Source organism: Mesocricetus auratus, unplaced genomic scaffold (assembly GCF_017639785.1).
Source record: "Mesocricetus auratus isolate SY011 unplaced genomic scaffold, BCM_Maur_2.0 Super-Scaffold_100018, whole genome shotgun sequence".
Classification (NCBI taxonomy): Eukaryota; Metazoa; Chordata; class Mammalia; order Rodentia; family Cricetidae; genus Mesocricetus; species Mesocricetus auratus.
The window spans coordinates 5,533,542-5,553,731 of record NW_024429199.1 but is presented as its reverse complement, the minus strand read 5'-3'; positions in this window follow the sequence as shown (position 1 = coordinate 5,553,731).

The following is a 20,190-nucleotide window of genomic DNA, read 5'->3' as shown; positions in this document are numbered from 1 at the left end:
GGGAAATGATATGGAATATCCAAAGAGTGATTTTTTTCAATTTAATTAAAATGCAGGGTCCTCCCTGCAGGTAGGGCAGGTGAAGGGCCAGTCCAGCCAGTTTCTTGCTGGGGCTGAGTGGGATGGTGAGTGTCCATGACTCAGACATCCCCCCATTAGTTACCGGGGAGAAAAAATACACACTGAGTCAGGAGTCTGTCGAAGCAGCATCTCAATTTATTCCAACAGGCAGGAATTTATATAGGACTGAGGTAGGGGATGGGAAACATAGGATAAGGTAAGGTGATGTGAGGAGTAAGGGCCAATAGTATTCCACCAAGCAGGCAGGTAGCTAGGCAGGGGGCAATCTTATATCAGGTCTCACTGACTCATCCCCACGTGGAGGTAACAGGTTAGAGACAGGTCGCCAAACTCTAACCAGGCTCAGGAGATTACACTGGGCCTCACATAAGAGCCCTAAACTCAAGTCAGGCTTGGAAGCCTACACTGGGCCTTGCATTCTAGCCTTTCTTAGGCCCAACAGGTTCATATTCTAGTAAATCATCACCTTAAAACACCAAGAACTTGTCTTTAATTTTATATGTATCTATCATCTACCTACCTATCTATCTATCTATCTATCTATCTATCTATCTATCTATCTATCTACCATCTCTATTTCTCTCCCTCTACCGTTCTTTCTCCCTCTCTTCCTTTATCTCTTACTCTTCAACATGAAGACTTCTCAGCCAAAACTACTAAACAATTCAAAATAAATTTCAAAAGATTACAATTTCTGAAAATTGAGTTGTGTCTAAGAAGTAGAATGGACTTGAATTTAATAACAGTGAAGGAAGATGTGGCTGCCGTCTGCACTGATGTCTCAGATCTGCCATCTCATTTACATTGGAAGCATCATAAACAATACTGAAGATAAAAGGAACAACACAAAATAAGAATATGTATTGCTTATTCAGGATATCTTCAAAGTAATTTTTTCCTGTTTGGGCAGAACTGAATAATGCAAGGTCATTCATGGGACGTTTCTTAGAAAATGATTGCCATACCTGAGAAGACACTGCTTCATAGTGAAAACTATCACATTTCTCTATGGAGTCATATTTTTACTGGAATAAGTAGTGGTTAGTATCATTAATTTCCATAGTTCATAATTATGAATCACAAATAAAACATGTTTACACACACAAAATCTCACCAAACAGGTCTATCTAACCCATTTATGTAGCACCTACCATTTCTTTATTATTAGCATGTAATTAATATGAATAATTAATTTATTGGGGGCTGAAGAGCAATTCCCTGTCATGTGCAAGATCCTGGGTACTGTCCTCAACATAACAAAAATATTGGTTTAATAAATATGCTTAATTAATGTCATTCAATACATTAAATGACAATAAGTAAAATGATCTAATATACATGGGTGTGCTTTTAAATTTGAATATCTTTTTATCATATTTTAAAACTGTCAACTATATCTAACTGATGATATTTGGATTTAGAAAATGTTAGTTTCAAAGGCAGAAACAAGGAAAAAATCAATATATTTATTTCAAATGCTTAAAATGTAATATTAAATGTGAATTTAGCTTCCCATATTAAGACCAAGTAATATATGTTGACTCTTTGGATTTAATTTGCAATAGTTTTGATAAATATTTATTTTAAAAGTGTCTTAGTTTGCTCTCTATTACTGAGATAAAATACCATGTCCAAAAAAAATTACAGGAGAAAAGAGATTATTTCCGTTTTCAACTTATAGTCTATGATGAAAGGAAATCAAGGCAGAAACTGAAGAAAAGACACTTCAGGGTAACGCTTACTGCCTTGCTACCCTCAGCTTCCCCAGTCTGCTTACACAAGTCAGGACCACACGTCTGAGAATGAGATAGCCCACAGTGAGCTGAGCCCCCCCATATCAGTCACTGAACAAGAAAATGTCCCACAGAGTTGACTACAGGCCAATCTAACAGTGGCACTGTCTCAGTGAAGGTTCCTTTTTCCCACCTGGCTTGCGTAAAGTTGACAAAGAATTACTAACCAGCACAAAGTTGAACTACTAAACCTGAGATAGCATGAAACTCAGTATGGAGACAAGATTCAAGCTTCTAGCACTTCCGCCTCTTCCTCCCAACTTCTAGGATCATAAGCTTGCAACATCAAACCTAATTTTATTAATGATGTTAATATTTATTAAATGACTTTGTACACTTGCTGAATTGTAGATCTCTGACATTAGACAGTTAAAGTAATGGTTCAAAATGACATGTATAAGTAGCAGTAAAATAAATATAGACATTACAAGCACTGATGTTATCATAATTAAAATATGCTCTTAAAAGAGATTCTTCTGTTTCTGCTTCTGTTTACTCTCTAAAATTGATCCTTCAAAAACCATCTCTTATTTGACCTTTTACAAGCTAGTACTCCAGACTGAGTGCCTCTGGTGTCTGCTACAGGCACATCCATCAGTTATGACATTTTATTCATATGTGATATATATATATGAATATATACATAAATGTGTGTGTGTGTGTCTGTGTGTGTGTAACACATATAATCTCTTCTTTTAGGAAGGAAAAATCCAACCATCTTAACCACTTAATATATCAGATGAAACAGGTGCATTGAGCTATGTGTATAATAGAAAAAGTCACTCTGGGCTTTTTACACATTTTCTTATGTGTACAAGAAGCGATGTCTGAAAGAATTGCCTTGGTCCTCTAACTGCACTTATGCCTTTGAAGGGAAAAATGAGGATAGAGAAATGAAATGTAATGATGTCATTTTACTTTCACCCTGTTTGTATTATCACTCTTGGCAATCTATACCAGTGTATTTTCTTTGCTTTTCTAGCCAGTCATGATATTTTGTCTCAAAATTAGTTCACTGGATTAAATTGTCGATTTGGGATAAGGATTCCTGTGACAGACAACCACTGTGTACTTGATGAGTTTAATAGCACAAACTTTACTGAGGATCTTGTACTAGTCAATTTGTTCTTTGGACAGATTGGTTTTGAAAAGAATAAAACCCCCCAAAATCAAGAAAGGCTCATTGGTGACAGACAAAGATAACAACACACCTAAATAAGTAATTTGGAGCTGAGAAGAACTCCACACTGCCATAACTTGCTTCCATAAATGAAGAAATAAAATTATTAGATGAAGATAAAGACATTTTCACAAGGAATCTGCTGGAAAATTCTTTTCCTGTAATGATAGTAAGTGTTTTCCAGCCATCAAAGTTTTATTTGCTTATATTCAGCAAGGAAAGGAAATGATAACCTATGTTATTATATAGTTTTAGAGCTATAGATTTAGGATTCTGTTATAAACATGAAAAATCCCTAGATATAAACTGCAAAAGCCCTATCACTATTAATAGATCCAAAATGAATTTTTTTAAAATATGTTATTGTTATTTTAATTGCTGACTTGTATTTTAGCAAATAATCATTAAATGAATTTTGATGTGGTCTAAGGATAGAATTGCCAATAGTTCTTTCTTTTTTTTTTTGGTGTTTTGTTTTTTTTTTATTTTATTTTCCAGTTTAAATTTAGATAAGAAACGAGGTTGCTTCAAAAGTCAGTTCCAGGTCCCTATCCCATTCCCTCCCCTCCTCCCGTGCCCTCCCCCCAACCCCCTCCTCCGTTAACCCCTCATTCCCCCAGGGAGGGTGAGGCCCTCCATGGGGGTGTCCATAGTCTGTCATTTCATATAGGGCAGGGCCTAGACCCTTCCCCAAGAGTTCAGGGTGAGAGTGCACCTCACATTGTTCTATGGGAGTCCAAAGTCCGTGTGTATACTTGGGATGGGTACTGATCTGCTGCCCAAGGCTCAATAGATTCTCTAGGCCTCCTCACTGACACCCAGATTCAGGAGGTCTTGATCAGTCCCATGCTGGATTCCCAGGCTGATGCCTGGGATTCAAGAGTTAACCTTTGTCTGGTCAGCTGTTTCTGGGGGTTAAACCAGCCCAGTCTTAATCCCTTTGATCATCAGTCCTCCCTCTCTGTTACTGGCTTTCTTGAGTTCAGCTCAGTACTTAACCAAGGGATTCTGCCTGTTCTTTGATCAGCCACTAAATGAAGTTTCTGTTTCCCAGACTCTCTGGCCACAGGATTGTAGGCTGGCACTCCCCACATCTATGTCTAAAATCCATATATGAGAGAGTACATGCCATGTTTCTCTTTTTGTGACTGGGTTACCTCACTCAGGATGGTTTCTTCTAGTGTCATCCATTTGCCTGCGAATCTCATGATTCCATTATTTTTTTCTGCTGAATAGTACTCCATTGTGTAGATGTACCACATTTTCTCTATCCATTCTTCGGGTGAGGGACATCTAGGTTGCTTCCAAGTTCTGGCTATTACAAATAAAGCTGCTATGAACATAGTGGAACAGACATCTTTGTTATATGAATGGGCATCTTTTGGATATATGCCTAAGAGTGCAGTTGCTGGGTCTTGTGGTAGGTTTATTCCCATTTTTCTGAGGAATCTCCATACTGCTTTCCAAAGTGGCTGAACCAGTTGGCACTCCCACCAGCAATGGAGGAGTGTCCCCCTTTCACCACATCCTCTCCAGCATAAATTGTCATTGGTGTTTTTGATTTTAGCCATTCTGACAGGAGTGAGATGGTATCTCAGAGTTGCTTTGATTTGCATTTCCCGGATGGCTAAGGATGTTGAGCACTTTCTCAAGTGCCTCTCAGCCATTTTAGACTCCTCTATTGAAAACTCTCTATTTAGTTCTGCAGCCCACTTCTTAATTGGGTCCTTTGCTGTTTTGGAGACTTCCTTCTTGAGTTCTTTGTAAATTTTGGAGATCAACCCTCTGTCAGATGTGGGATTAGTGAATATTTTTTCCCATTCTGTGGGCTGCCTTTTTGTCTTGCTGACTGTGTCCTTTGCCTAACAGAAGCTTCTCAGTTTCAGTAGGTCCCATTTATTAATTGTTGATCTCACTGTCTGTGCTACTGGTGTTATGTTCAGGAAGCTGTCTCCTGTACCAATTCGTTCAAGGGTACCACCCACTTTCTCTTCTAAGAGGTTCAGTGTGGTTGGATTTATGTTGAGGTCTTTGATCCATTTGGACTTAAGTTTTGTGCATGGCGATAAACATGGATCGATCCGCATTTTTCTACATGCCAGTCTCCAATTATGCCAGCACCATTTGTTGAAGATGCTTTCTTTATTCCAATGTATATTTATAGCTTCTTTGTCAAAGATCAGATGTTCGTACGTGTGTGGGTTAATACCCGGATTTTCAATTCGATTCCATTGGTCTGCCTGTCTATTTTTGTGCCAATACCAAGCTGTTTTCAGGACTATAGCTCTATAATAGAGCTTGAGGTCAGGGATAGTGATGCCTCCGGACGTTGCCTTGTTGAACAGGGTTGTTTTGGCTATCCTGGGTCTTTTGTTTTTCCATACAAAATTGATTATTGTTCTTTCAAGGTCTGTGAAGAATTGTGCTGGTATTTTAATGGGGATAGCATTGAATCTGTAGATTGCTTTTGGCAGGATTGCCATTTTTACTACATTGATCCTACCTATCCAAGAGCATGGGAGATCTTTCCATTTTCTGAGGGCTTCTTTAATTTCTTTCTTTAAAGATTCAAAGTTCTTACGATACAGGTCTTTCACTTGTTTGGTTAGCATTACCCCAAGGTATTTTATGTTGTTTGTGGCAATTGTAAAGGGTGATGTTTCTCTGATTTCTCTTTCAGCCCTTTTATCATCTGTATATAGTAGGGCTACTGACTTTCTTGAGTTGATCTTGTAACCTGCCACTTTGCTGAAGGTGTTAATCAGCTGTAAGAGTTCCCTGGTAGAGTTCTTTGGGTCATTGATGTAAACTATCATATCGTCTGCAAACAGTGAAAGTTTGACTTCTTCCTTCCCAATTTGTATCCCCTTGATCCCCCTTTGTTGTCGTATGGCTATAGCTAGAACTTCAAGTACCATGTTGAAAAGGTATGGAGAGAGTGGACAGCCTTGTTTTGTTCCTGATTTTAGAGGAATTGCGTTGAGTTTCTGTCCATTTAGTTTGATGTTGGCTGTTGGTTTACTGTATATGGCTTTTATTATGTTTAAGTATGTCCCTGTTATCCCAGATCTCTCCAAGACCTTTATCATGAAGGGGTGTTGGATTTTGTCAAAGGCTTTTTCAGCATCTAGTGAGATGATCATGTGATTTTTGTTTTTCAGCTTGTTTATATGGTAGATTACGTTGATGGATTTTCGTATGTTGAACCATCCCTGCATCCCTGGGATGATACCTACTTGATCGTGGTGAATGATTGTTTTGATGTGTTCTTGGATCCGATTTGCCAGTATTTTATTGAGTATTTTTGCATCAATGTTCATGAGGGATATTGGTCTGAAGTTCTCTTTCTTGGTTGTATCTTTGTGTGGCTTGGGGATCAAAGTTATTGAAGCCTCATAGAAAGAGTTTGGCAAAGACCCTTCTGCTTCTATTGTGTGGAACACTTTGAGAAGAATTGGTATAAGCTGTTCTTAGAATTTGTGGTAGAATTCTGCACTGAGGCCATCTGGACCTGGACTTTTTTTGGTTGGGAGACTTTTGATGACAGCTTCTATTTCCATAGGGGTTATAGGTCTATTTAAATTGCTTATCTGTTCTTGATTTAGTTTTGGCAAATGATAGCTGTCCAGGAAGTCATCCATTTCCTTTAAATTTTCGAATTTTGTGGAGTACAGGTTTTCAAAGTATGACCTAATGATTCTCTGGATTTCCTCAGAGTCTGTTGTTATGTCCCCCTTTTCATTTCTGATTTTGTTAATTTGCGTATTCACTCTCTGCTGTTTGGTAAGTTTGGACAAAGGTTTGTCTATCTTGTTGATTTTCTGAAAGAACCAACTCTTCGTTGCATTGATTCTTTGTATTGTTTTCCTGGTTTCTACTTTGTTGATTTCAGCCCTCAATTTGATTATTTCCTGGCGTCTACTCCTCCTGGGGAGTTTGCTTCTTTGTGTTCTAGAGCTTTTAGCTGTGATGTTAATTCTCTGGTATAACTGTTTTCCTGTTTCTTCATGTGAGCACTTAGTGCTATGAACTTCCCCCGTTGCACTGCTTTCAAAGTGTCCCATAGGTTTGGGTATGTTGTGTCTTCATTCTCATTGAATTCAAGGAAGTCTTTAATTTCTTTTTTTTATTTCCTCTTTGACCCAGGGATGGTGCAGTTGAGCATTATTCAATTTCCATGAGTTTGTAGGTTTTCTGCAATTTGTGTTGTTGTTGAATTCTAATTTTAAGGCATGGTGGTCTGATAAGATGCATGGAGTTATTCCAATTTTTTTGTAGCTGCTGAGGTTTGATATGTTGCCAAGTATGTGGTCGATTTTTGAGAAGGTTCCATGTGGTGGTGAGAAGAAGGTATATTCTTTTTTATGTGGATGAAATGTTCTATAGATATCTGTTAATCCCAGTTGGGTCATTACTTCTATTAGACCCTTTGCTTCTTTGTTGAGTTTCTGTCTGGTATTCTTGTCTAGTGGTGAGAGTGGTGTGTTGAAATCTCCCACTATAACTGTGTGGGGCTTTAGATGAGATTTAAGTTCTAATAATGTTTCTTTAACGAATGTGGATGCCTTTGTATTGGGGGCATAGATGTTCAGGATAGACACTTCGTCTTGGTGGGTTTCACCTGTGATGAGTATGTAATGACCTCCTTCATCTCTTTTGATTGATTTTATTTTAAAGTCTATTTTGTTAGATATTAGGATTGCTACCCCTGCTTGTTTCTTGGGTCCATTTGATTGAAAAATTTTTCCCAACCTTTAACTCTCAAGTAATGTCTGTCTTTGAGGGTGAGGTGTGTTTCTTGTATGCAGCAGAAGGAAGGGTTCTGTCTTCGAATCCATTCTGCTAGTCTGTGTCTTTTTATGGGTGAGTTAAGGCCGTTAATATTGGGGATATTAATGACCATTGATTGCTCATCCTTCTTCGATTTGCGATGGTTGTTGTTGGTGGAATTATGGGTGGAATTTCACCCCTTTGTTCTTTTGGCTGTTGGTAGAGAGGGATTCTCTAATGCTTATGTTTTTCTGGTTGTAGTTAGCTTCCTTGGGTTGGAGTTTTCCTTCCAAAATTTTCTGTAGGGCTGGGTTAGTGGACACATATTGGTTGAATCTAGTTTTGTCATGGAATATCTTGTTTTCTCCGTCTATAGTGATTGAGAGCTTTGCCGGGTATAGTAATCTGGGCTGGTATCCATGGTCTCTTAGTGTAGGTAGAATATCTATCCAGGACCTTCTGGCTTTCAGAGTTTCCATGGAGAAATCAGGTGTAATTCTGATAGGTCTGCCTTTATATGTTACTTGACCTTTTTCCTTAGCTGCTCTTAATATTCTTTCTTTATTCTGTATGTTTGGGGTCTTGATTATTATGTGGCGAGGGGATTTTTTTTTGTGGTCCACTCTATTTGGTGTTCTGTAGGCTTCTTGTACCTTCATTGGCATGTCTTTCTTAAGGTTGGGAAAGTTTTCTTCTATGATTTTGTTGAATATGCCTTCTGCCCCTTTGAGGTGGATTTCTTCTCCTTCTTCTATACCTATTATTCTTAGGTTTGGTCTTTTCATGGTGTCCCATAATTCCTGGATGTTTTGTGTTAAGGATTTATTGGATTTAAGGTTTTCTTTGGTTGATAAATCCATTTCTCCTAATGTATCTTCAACACTTGAGATTCTCTCTTCCATCTCTTCTATTCTGTTGGTAATGCTTGTATTGGTAGTGCCTGACTGTTTCTCCAGCTTTTCTATTTTCTGCCTTTCTTCAGATTGTGTTTTTTTTAGTGTCTCTATTTCAGTTTTCAACCCTTGCAGCGTTTGCATTGCTTCTCGCAATTTTCTGTTTATCTGTTCGTCCGTTTGTTGCCTTTTATGTATTTTTTGGTTTGTTCTTTCTTCCATTTCTTGCATTTTTTGGTTTGCTTTTTGTTCCATTTCTTGGATTTTGTGCTTTGTTTCTTCTTCCATTTCCTGCCTTTTTTGGTTTGTTTCTTCCTCCATTTTTTTCATTTTTTGCTTTGTTTTTTCTACCATTTCTTGCATTTTTTGCTTTGTTTCTTCTTCCATTTCCTGCCTTATTTGGTATGTTTCTTCTTCTAATTCTTGCATTTTTTGCTTTGCTTTTTCTTCCATTTCTTGCATTTTTTGCTTCATTTCTTCTTCAATTTCGTGCCTTTTTTGGTTTGTTTTTTCTTCCAATTCTTGCATTTTTTGGTTTGTTTTTTCTTCCATTTCTTTGAGGGATTTTCCAATATCCTCTTTTAGGGCCTCTATCATTTTCATGAAAGTGCTTTTAAGGTCGTTCTCTTCTGCTTCCTTCACGTTGGATTATTGGGGTATTGCTGGTGTGGAGTCTCTAGAATCTGGCGGTGTCATATTTGTTTTTCTGTTGCTGACTGTGTTTTTGTATTGTCTCTTTCCCATCTCTTCTTCTAGTGGGTGCAGAAAGAGCCCCTTCCTGGTCTGGGGACCAGAGTTCCCTTTTGGTGGGTGCTAGTAAGTCCAGTAATCTGGTGGTTCTTCTATGCCTTGTCCAAATGCTGGTCCGTGGGTAGAGAAGAAGAACAGGAATCTGGGGCGCTTAGCCTCCTACCTGGTCCCCTGGACCCTATGCTGGGTCCTGTTGTACCTGATCCGCAACAGCTACTCCCCTGGTCTCCCTGGCTCCTGTAGTTTCCTGGTCTCTTTGGTGGGAGAGAAGATCTGGAGTCTGGGGTGCTTGGCTCCCGCCGGGATTGGGAGCTCTGTGCAGTTCCCAGGTGATCTGCAGGCTCTGGAACACAGGCCGGGAAGCTGGCCTGTTTACCTGATGCTCCCGCCGGGATTGGGAGCTCTGTGCAGTTCCCAGGCGATCTGCAGGCTCCCAAAATGAATTTTTAAGCTGACAAATGGACACAGAATATCAGGATCAAATTATGTCCACCTTTTTTCCATGTTTCTCAGATTGTCTCTCATGATCCAAGGAAACTTAAACATGCCACACACTGTTTAGATGAATTACTTTTATTGTTTCTTTAATAATCAGTCTGGCTTTGCTATAACTTGGAATAGGGACTTTGGGGTGACTTAAGTTCCACACTGGAACATATATGTTCTTTGAACTATCTGGATCATGCTATTTCCCATTTTCTAAGCTTTTGCCTAAATCATGAATATATGAGACTAATTATTCTTTGTATGGGAAACTAGAGACATCTGTAGCATTTTGCCACAACTTTCCCCAAGAGTTGATGTAAATGCATTAATCATTCTGCCAGAAAATGGAATTATATTTTAGAGTACATAATGGCAGGATGACAGGCCAGGCATTTTATGTTTCAAGACCTCTTTCACAGTTAAGATTTTTGAAAAATAAATTCACCCCCTTCTCTGAAAGAAGAATTTAAAATGATGGGATGCAATGGCCTACAATTTATAACAATTTATTTGGATAAGTTAAATGCCATTATAGCTCCTGTTGTAGATTGTCATTATTTTCTAAAATACAAACCATAAAACTGATTAAAATAATTTCTTCAGTGAAACTATCACTGTATTTTTCACAACTAAGGCTATTTATCATTAAGATTATCATGGCAGCTACTAACATATTTGTGTCTTTAATTTTTAATTCATGTATTTCATCATACATGTAACTGAGCATTTAGAACACAATAAATGATTATACTTACTCTTACCACTACTTACTCTTGGGAGCAGCATATAGATTGTGACTAAACATAATATTCAAAAGTGCATGCAAATTTAACTAAAAGTTGTCCATATAACAAATTTAGAATATGCAGGCAGCAGACATGGCAGCTTGAGCTAGAAGCTGAAAAGGTAAGGACTCATAGCTAGAATCTCAAACAGGACCTAAAGAAGCATACTGGGAATGGCATGTGACTTTTGCAATTCCAAAGCCTGCTCCTATGCCCAGTGATACATTTCCACCAGCAAGGCAACAGCTACTAAAGCTTCTGAAGCAGTATCACCAGTTGAAGAATAAGTATTCAACTGCTGAGACTACGGAGTATGTCTTATTCAAACTACCATAATCTCTAAGACACAGCTATTACAAAAATTTAGCCAGACTGGAATGAGTTAATTTGTATGTCCCTGGATCTGTCTCTGGTTTATAATGTTCTTTGTCTGTCTTTAAGTAGCGAGGCAAGAGTGGTAACTGAAATTATTATCCATTCATCCACCTGGGCCTTTGGAATGGTCTAATTAGTTACTTACTCAATCAATCAATCAAAGGGTTCAGTAAGGGGAGTCTTCTTCAGTAAGTTAGGTATCAGTCACACTTTTGAATGGAATATGGATTCTGGAAGAATATATGTTTATCTGTTTCATGTATGTGGGTTTTCTAGAGATATCCTAATCCAGTTCTGGTTCAGCTGAAGTGGGTCACACTCTGTCTTGTTCACTTAGTTCAACAGTTTTAATTTTAACCATTGGGAACCAAATTGCTGAGCAGTGATGACCAGTGAAAGGTAAGTTACATGGCTTAAGTTGTTACTTCCAAATATTGTCTGTATGGCCAATTGCTTGTTAAGCTACTAATTTATATAAGGAATTTTGGAGGAATCCTCATATATTTAAAGATTCAGTTATTTTCAAATAAGGTAAAAATCATTATGTGGTTCCATGGTAGTCCTTAGTAGGCAATGAAGAAATGACCATTGTCTCAGTTTTGTCTTTCAACGTAGAACATTTTCCCAAACATTCTGGTAAACATGGATTTTGCTTGATCACTGGCTTTATGTGCAGGCATACCTAGACTGAGAACATGGAACCCATCCATAAATGAATGTCGGCAAAAGAAGCCCACAGAATTGGCTCTTCCATTTCATCTTGACTTAATGTCAGAGAGTTTAAACCCACTCTTGCTTTTTCAAGGTTAAACAACAGGATGTCTGGCCTAACATGTGACTATTGTGTATCTTGCCTAGACAATAGGATATTTGGCCTAAGGTGTATCTGAAGGATGTCTTACCTAAACAACAGGATACTTGGTTTAGGGTGTGGTTACTTGATGTTTCAGGTATTGAAGAGGTGATTGCTTTTGTTTGCTCCTTGTATCGTGGTAAGAAAGTCTTTTCACTTCCCCCTTTTGATTTTTGTACACAAGAACTTTAAGCAATAAACTTGAGGTGGAATACATAATACACTGGATGCCCTCCTGACTCTACAATCTCTTGTCTTTACTGTTCCTTTCCTCAATCTGCACTCACCTTCTCTGGTGTGACCAGTACTAAGTAGCAAGACTGGACAATTCACTTCTCTGCACGCCCATCTTTCCATCCTCCCTGCCTCCCTCCTTACCGTTCTTATTCTCTGCCTAGCCCTCCCCATGTCCCTGTCTCTGTCCTCTGTCCTTTCTCCCTCAGTTATTCCACCTTGTCCATGACTTCCTTGATTCCCCGATTCCCCATTTTGTACATTTCCTCCCCTAGATGCAAAGAATGTCTTTCCTGTGAAGTTACAACTGACATCTCAGGAAGAATCCCAATGCCTCCTTCTTGCCTCATTTATACTCTGAACACATTTCTTTATGAATTTCTGATATAATGTTATTTGTTTCTCCTGCAATTTAAGGAAACTTCAAAATTGTAACTGCTTTTTATGTTCGCATTCTCAAATGTAGAAGCATCTTCCTTTGAACTAAAGAAAGCCAACACAAATGCCACAGCTTTTTTCTTGTTTTACAGTCACATATTAAAAAACATGCACCTGAATATATTTACATCCTTTTCCACTGTGTTTCAATTGCAACAATGCTCTGGACTGGTGCCAGTTATCTTGAGGGCAAGAATGTTTCACTACCTGTAGTTTATGGTTTCTTGAGTTCATCTAGATTTCAATTTGTCTTTCTGAGTCATGAGTTCTTGATAACAGGATTTAGGACATAAAAATGATAAATACGGTCTTTTGAACTTTAATGCTATAATTAGGTTAATTAAAAGATGTTCTTTAATTATGGTTTGGTTATTACCATGGCCTCCTAGTATCTAAACAGCTGTTTTATAGTCTAATTGCCACTTATAAATCCTTTGAGGACCTGGTCTTGTACTAGGCCCAAAGTCAAATGCCTTTATAATGTAGTGAAAAGTAGTACAGTAAATTCCTTTAAAACTATAAGGACATTGAAGAGACCAATATCAGCACAAGACATCCTAAGACCAAGTTCTCAGCACAAAAGAGATTTATTTGCTCCAGAGGGACAAAGGGCAGAAATAAGAGACAAAGACTAGAGATAGAGTATGATGGGGAAGGGGGAAAGGAACAAGGGAGGTGGAAGAAAGGAGACAAGGAAGATGGGAGAAAGTGCTATTTTTTTTAGAGGCCAAAGTACTGCCTCTGGATAGAAAGGAGAAAGAAGAGGCCCATAGGAAAATGGCTGTTTACAAAGGCAAATTGGCAAAGTCTGTGTTAGAATAAGGTATTCAATTTTGATTGGGCAAGTTAATTAGGACAGCCAAAAGGGAATTTTTTTTTCTGGAATTTACTACTTGGATAGCTGGACCTTGGTAGTCAACCTCGGGAGGAGGAAATGGCCAAAGAAGAGAATAGATCTTGGCAGTTAGCTTTTTATTTACTTGTTTCTTTGTTTGTTTGTTTTTGCAGAGGGAATGGGAAAGAAAGACAAGACCTACCAGAGCTGAGTTGAGTTTGTCATGCCCGGACTGGCTAGAGTCCTTTCAGTTATTAGCTGGATGAATTGACTATACTTAAGAGCAAAAACCTCTCCATCTGCCAATTTTCCTTTATTATGGTTTTCTTGTAGCCGATCCTATGTCATTATATGACACTTGCTTTCAAGAAACCTACACACAAAGCTTCAACTTTTCACCCCCAAAATTAAAAGGAATCTCTTTCAAAGTCATTTACCACAGGATACTACAATTCATAAAAAAATTATGATTTTAAAATTGTTCTTAAATTTTATTTTATTCATGTATGTATGTGTTTTTATTCATGTATATATGTGTTTGTGTGAGATATGTTTACATGTGTTTGAGCATATTTGCTGTACACAAACGGAAGCCAAAAGAGGGTGCTGGAGTTAAAAGAGTTTGTAAGATGACAGGATTGTCATATGGTGCTAGAATCAGAACTCTGGTCTTCTCTATCACCTCCATGTTACAGGTGCTCTCCATCAGTTAACTATCTCTCTTAGTTTGTGGTTATAATGCAAATGGAGAACAGCACAATCTGGGGAATAGACAAAAGAGACTCCTGTTAGGCACCACTGGTGAGGGCAAAATGGAAATATGAAAATAGCATCCTGCTTCCAGGACAGCTACCAGCTTTCAGAGAGCTGTAGGCCACACTCATCTGTTTTGTATGGAAGCAAAAGGCAGGGCTTAGAAAGGACAGTCCCATAACAGTGGCTACACCCACTGAAAAGACCTGTTCGGGGTAAAGTTGACTCTCTTAATTGCTATAAGTCTGGAGGAGAGCAGTTGACATGCTTTGAATTTGGATGTGCTATGTAACTGCTTGAGTTGCTTTTGGGATAAACAAATCCAAAACTGGATGAAAAACAGTAGCTGTCTGCCTAAGTCTGATCAAGACGAGGAGGATAGTGGAGTCCATGCATGGAGCTGACCCAGGTGAGAGATCAGGATTCTAGTTCCCATGTCACCCACAAAGACTATATTCGTCTTCCCAGCACATGATATGTTTTTAAAGCAATGAAAATGGAGATTTATAAAATCTGAAAGGTAAAATAAGTACATGTGTGGTATTTATTTGTATTTATATATTATATTTAAGACATAGCAAGGATAATATTTGAAATGAAAGTTTATGTATTGGGTGGTTTTTAATATGTTTAGTTTTTAAAACAAAGTTTCAAGCAAGTTTTTATGTGAAGTCCTGGTGTCCAAGGTAAAAAATATCAACACATAACAAATCTGACAAAGCCATGTCCAAATTTCTCCTTCCTGGGGCTTCTCATCTGTCATAGACCTTGAAGGCATCTTCACTTAATCTTAAAACTCCACAAAAAATACCTTACTGAGGTCCATATTATTTTGCAGATAAGTTGTTGAAAACTAGAGAGAACAAACAACTGATAAAAGGAGACATGTGAAATAGTATGTCTTTTCCTTCATTGTTGGTGCCTGCTTCATGATATTTTGTTCATGTGATACCTTATAAAAACATATTCTTGTGTTTGCTGTTTCACGGGGAGGTTATAGCAACATGCAATGAAATGAGGGAAGTAGCATGCAAATCTCAATAGAACACACACAGCATCAACACTGCACCAAAACCCCACTCTACATAGAAGTAGTTTACTTATTCCTACAGAAATATTACCCATCAGCCACATACCAATAGTAAAACTATGCTGCTCCTTCATTTTTTAAATGCTGGGTTCGCTTTTAACAAATTTCAAGATGATAAAAATGTCTGTTTCCCCTGAAATTTTTCTAAAGAAAAAGTACTTAATTTTCTAACTATTCTCACAGTATTATATAATGTCACACTCTAAAGAAATTGTAGTCATTGACCTTCTTACACACAACACACACACACACACACACACACTTATCATCAAGACAAAAATAATAAATTGGCCAAATGTGCATTGTAAGAATTTTTCTCAAACTACTACATATGTAATAAAGCATCCTTTCAACATAGCAAAAAATTTGCATTCCCAAAACTAGACAGAAATTGTTCACATGCCCAACGTTAGATGTGTAAAAGTCTTTACTTTTTATGAGAGTGAATTGAAGCACAGGAAGAATCACTTGTACCATAATAATTTAAACTAAAAGTATCCAAACATTCAGAAAAACAGGAGCCAAATTAGGAATGTGCTTTAAATTTTACATAAAACTGTTCTACTCTACTGAAAGAACAGTTAGCTCATTTTATAAAATGGGAAAGTTTATTTCCTTAAAACAAGAATCTTAAGTGTCTGAAGTTAATATGCTCAGAGTGGAGGCACTAGCAAAAAGGGTCAGCCTTGATCCAGTGGGAGAAACCAAAGTAGAAAAATAGAAACCAATTTCAGAATGTTCCAATGTGTTTACCTACAATGTAACTACAGAAAAATGAATTACTACAAGGACCTCAAGCACAAACAATTTGAAGATGGAGGGAACAGCTTTTAATATGTTATAGAGCCATAAAATGTAGATGAAAAGGATAGTTAAGAAAGCAATGAAAACAATAGGTACTAAAGTAAATTAAAGATTTGCCAATGATAAAAAGTGCACTTAAGTGGAAGTTAGAAGTCACATCTTTAACTTACTTCACAGCATACATTTGACACTGTGGTTGGACTGTTCCAAAAACTGAGAATCTCCATTAGGAGTGATTCCTTTACTATCAATAATGAATGTAACTGAAGATATGTTCAAAGCTGATGCCAATTTCTCAGATACTCTCACTAGATGGAAGTCATCTTTTTTTTTCTTTTGTAGCCAAAAATCTTTTATTTGTGTAAAATACTTACCAATCACCAGATACAACTGACATAGTGTTAATGATGCTACCTACTTCTGAGGCCCTATTGGTCCTCTTCTGAAGTAGGTGGCACTGGACTCAGTGATCAGACCCCCAGAACCTTTGACACGGTGTGAAAGCAGCTTAATAATCTGCATAGCTTCCTTAAGATTTCCAACAAGGCTGGGCAAGTGTCAGATGTGTTCACAGATAAGAAACTACAAGCCTTTCAAGTTCTAGCAAGTGACCTATAAAATTCAGAGTCCTAAGGGAGACAGCTACATTTCCTTCAGCATCCCTACCAGAGCTGGCCTCAGGATGCATCAGTGCAGCTTACTAACTAGTGCCACAATGTCTGGCCTTTCCCCTCCTCAAGGACTAGGAAAGAGGTCTCCTGTGAATAAGTGTATAACTTGGCCTCAATGGGGTCAGCCTGAGCAAGTCATGTTTTGTAAACACCTCCTGTTTCTGGAATTCAGTTATCCCGAGCCCTCCATGCTCTGCAAGTGAGGGTTGTTCCTGAGTCCTCTTCCAGTTTCTGACCACTGTTCTTCTGTGTAATAGCTGTGCACACAGGCCAGTGCCCTAAGGCTGTGCCACACCAGCCTCCCACACCACACCAACCCTCCATAATTGCCCCAGTGGCTACCAAATAGAAGTCTTTAAGCTGAGAAGGTCCTCACAGTGTCAAGTACTTTTTCCTTTTTCTTTTTATAGTATTGTTACAGTTTTTAATTTTTGAATTTAAATTAGAAACAAGGTTGCTTCACATGTCAATCCCAGGTCCCTCTCCCTTTCTTTCCCTCCCTCCTCTCACAACCTCCCCCCAGCCCCCACCCTCCCCCACAGCCCCCACCCTCCCCCCTAGCCCCCACTCCTTTCTTAGAACCTGAAGTTGACTTTCCCTTGTTTTCTCCATTATTGATTTTCTCTTTATTTACTTAGGCAAATGAACCTCGACTGAAACAAGTGTTCCCATCTCGTTTCTTCATCTTTTTTCCCCCAAATAAAAACAAGAAGGTAAATCCAAAATTGTGCACTTAAATACGTAACACACTAGAGATACAGTGCATGACTTTTTCATGTTGTCAAATATCTAGAAGTAATTAAAATCTAACTAAAGCTAATGAAGAATGATCTCCTCATAATGTCTTAGGCTAATGGTGCACTAACGTGGGAATAGCTAGAATATATTCAACCATATGATTCTGTATAAAATTTTAATTAACTATATTTCTGAATTTAGACTAGATTGGAAAAAACGAAGTAACTAATTTATACTCAGTAATTAATGAAAAAACTGCTTTCTGCATCAATGATCAGCATGCATGGTAAATCTAAGAGTAAACTAGTGGCACGTATACTGGTCACCAATCAATACCTCTCTCATCAGACTTAAGACCTGCTCTACAAGTGGGAAACCATGCCTACTACCAGAAACCTAACTAAGTAACCAATGCTAGTGAAATCAGTCTGCAAACACCTATTTACTAAGCCAGCATAATCCCTAACAATAATCTATCAGCATATATCCCTATACGCACAGACATTTATAGTCTTCACCCCTCACCAGGGAAACCCCTCTTTGCAACAGAATTGACTATATAAAAAAATCTTACTCCTGTCAGAATGGCTAAAATCAAAAACACCAATGACAATTTATGTTGGAGAGGATGTGGTGAAAGGGGGACACTCGTCCATTGCTGGTGAGAGTGCCAACTGGTTCAGCCACTTTGGAAATCAGTATGGAGATTCCTCAGAAAAATGGGAATAAACCTACCACAAGACCCAGCAACTCCACTCTTAGGTATATATCCAAAAGATGCCCATTCATACAATAAAGATGTCTGTTCCACTATGTTCATAGCAGCATTATTTGTAATAGCCAAAACTTGGAAGCAACCTAGATGTCACTCAACCGAAGAGTGGATAGAGAAAATGTGGTACATTTACACAATGGAGTACTATTCAGCAGAAAAAAACAATGGAATCCTGAGATTCGCAGGGAAATGGATAGCACTAGAAGAAATCATCCTGAGTGAGGTAACCCAGTCACAAAAAGAGAAACATGGCATGTACTCTCTCATATATGGATTTTAGACATAGATCTGGGGAGTGCCAGCCTACAATCCTATGGCCAGAGAGTCTGGGAAACAGAAACTTCATTTAGTGGCTGATCGAAGAAGAGGCAGACTCCCTCGGTTAAGTACTGAGCTGAACTCATGAAAACCAGTACCAGAGAGGGAGGACTGATGACCAAAAGGATTAAGACTGGGCTGGTTTAACCCCCAGAAACAGCTGACCAGACAAAGGTTAACTCTTGAATCCCAGGCATCAGCCTGGGAATCCAGCATGGGACTGATCAAGACCCCCTGAATCTGGGTGTCAGTGAGGAGGCCTAGGGAACCCATTGAGCCTTGGGCAGCAGATCAGTACCCATCCCGAGTATACACACGGACTTTGGACTCCCATCCAACAATGTGAGGTGCACTCTCACCCTGAACTCTTGGGGAAGGGTCTGGGCCCTACCTTATATGAAATGACAGACTATGGACACCCCCATGGAGGGCCTCACCCTCCCTGGGGAAATGAGGGGATAATAGGGGGGGAGTAGGGGTAGGGCACGGGAGGAGGGGAGGGAAAGGGAGAGGGACCTGGAACTGACTTGTAAAGCAACCTTGTTTCTTATCTAAATTTAAACTGAAAAATAAAAATAAAAAAAATCACAACCAACCAAAGTGCAACGTTGTTGAACCCAGTCCCAGTGGGTTCTACAATCAAACACTCCCACAGCTAAGCTTCAGGGAACACTGCAGATAAGGGTGCAGAGTCTAAGAGTCAGAGGATCAGAGAGTATGTTATGAAATTGCCACATAGTAACATCAGAAGCTACAATGTAAACTCTCACCAGCTTGACTTCCTGAACAAGGACAACACCAATGAGCACACCATAGTGGACAAGGAAAATCCCACAAGACCTCATTCCTAACACAAAGAATTATAGGCAATTAAGGATAGCTGAGAGTGAGAGAGGTGGTCTTTTCCATAGAGCACATCCATTGATTGTCCAGTGCCAAACAGGAGGTCAAATGGCATAAAGCTTAAATAGAGATAATAAAAAACATAGTCTGAAGGAATGCTGGAATAAGAAAAGGTAAGTAATTGATCAGGAATTACAGATGTAAGCCTAGCCAACAGAACACAAGAGTTGGAAGAGAGAATCTGACTGGTTGAAGATTCACTCGGAGAAATAGCTTCATCGATCAAAGAAAATCTATTTATTTATTTATTTATTTATTTATTATTTTTAAATTTAGAAACAAGGTTGCTTCACATGTCAATTGCAGGTCTCTCTCCCTTTCCCATCCCTCCTCCCATACCCTACCACCAACCTCCCTCCCTCTCCCCCAATTCCCACTCTTTCCCCAAGGGAGGGTGAGGCCCTCCACGGGGGTGTCCATAGTCTGTCATTTCATCTAGGGCAGGGCCTAGACCCACACCCAAGAGTGCAGGCTAAGAATGCATCTCTCATTGTGGGATGGACACCCACATTCCATTGGTATGCCAGGGATAAATACTGATCTACTACCTAACACCCCATAGATTGCCTAGGCCTCCTCACTGACACCCACATTCAGGGAGTCTTGATCAGTCCCATGCTGGATTCCCAGCCATCATACTGGGGTTCAAGGGCTCCCCCTTGTTC